General features: G+C 41.8%; 1 protein-coding gene across 1 annotated transcript in view; it reads left to right on the top strand.

Annotated features, from left to right (window-relative positions):
* Positions 1-1501, top strand: part of SLC17A5 (solute carrier family 17 (acidic sugar transporter), member 5) — a 72097-nt gene that overhangs the window by 64502 nt on the left and 6094 nt on the right. The window lies entirely within an intron of this gene.

Below are 1501 nucleotides of genomic sequence, written 5' to 3'. Positions count from 1 at the left end.
TGATATTATACTAGACAAATAATTTTTGTTTTTGATTTGAACAAATAAAAATTGACAGTGTAAAATTATTCAAAAAGTAGGCCCATGAAGGCGAGGTATCAGGAAATCATGTGAGAATTAATGAGGAAAATTTGAAATAACCGAGAATGTTTAGAGGACCAGAAAATTTGGGAAGACATAAAAGGTATCTTCACATATTTGAAAGGCTACTAAATGTAAGATGGAGACTTATTCTCAGCAGTTCCACAAAGACAGATTGAGAGAAGTTATAAAGAGACACTGGGAAAATTCTTTGTTCAAGGCTGTTACTTTATGGAATGAGCCACCTTAAGGGTTAGTAACCCCTGAAACAGTCAAACATTTATTCAACAGGCATTTCTTGGGTGCTTATTAATATGCTAGATACATGGCCAGGCACAGTGGCTCACACCTATAATCCCAGCACTTTGGGAGGCCGAGGCGGACAGATCACCTGAGGTCAGGAGTGTGAGACTAGCCTGGCCAACATGGTGAAACCCCATCTCTACTAAAAATACAAAAAAGTAGCCGGACTTTGTGGCTTGCACCTATAATCCCAGCTACTCAGGAGGCTCAGGCAGAAGAATCGCTTGAACCTGGGAGGTGGAGGTTGCAGTGAGCTGAGATCATGCCATTGCATTCCAGCCTGGGTGACAAGAGCAAAACTCTGTCTCAAAATAAATAAATAAATAAGGCCTCAAAGGCCCCTTTCAACTTTGATTTTCTAACCTTCAAAAAAGGTATATAAGGTATTCTTTAAGAGGCTAACTCAAACCTCTGAAAGAGGTAATTTTCTCTTTTGTCTCTGTGATAAAATTAACGCCATGTGTAATCCTTAGAATTTCAGGACATACGGCCGGACGCAGTGGTTCACGCCTGTAATCCCAGCACTTTGGGAGGCTGAGGCGGGCGGATCACAGAGTCAGGAGATCAAGACCATCCTGGCCAACATGGTGAAACCCTGTCTCTACTAAAAATACAAAAATTAGCCGGGTGCGGTGGCAGGCTCCTGTAGTCCCAGCTACTCAGGAGGCTGAGGCATGAGAATTGCTCGAATCCAGGAGGCGGAGGTTGCAGTGAGCCAAGATCGCCACTGCACTCCAGTCTGGCAACACAATGACACTCCTTCTCAAAAAAAAAAAAAAGAATTCCAGGACATACTTACAGACTTTCTTATTACCAAATATACTGATTTCAGACACATATATGTTCCCCACAAATAGTGTTCCTATTTCTTCTCCACATCTACCGTTTCTAATTCCTTAAGTGATGCAGTACCTCCCTGTTACTATTTCCTCTCACTTAATAAAAAGGAATGTTGTAGAAATGCTTTTTCTAAAGTTCTGTGTCTCAGTATAGACATGTCCAAAATGTTTAACATTATCCTTGTCCTCATGGAGTGGGGTGGCAACACCAGAACCTAAGTCAGCACACTACCATGTGTTAGTTTCACTTACTGATAATGCCAGCGCTTCTGCTAGGG

Source organism: Mandrillus leucophaeus, unplaced genomic scaffold, assembly GCF_000951045.1.
Source record: "Mandrillus leucophaeus isolate KB7577 unplaced genomic scaffold, Mleu.le_1.0 Scaffold300, whole genome shotgun sequence".
Classification (NCBI taxonomy): domain Eukaryota; kingdom Metazoa; phylum Chordata; class Mammalia; order Primates; family Cercopithecidae; genus Mandrillus; species Mandrillus leucophaeus.
Note: the sequence above shows the minus strand (reverse complement) of the source record. Positions and strands in the feature narration are given on the sequence as shown.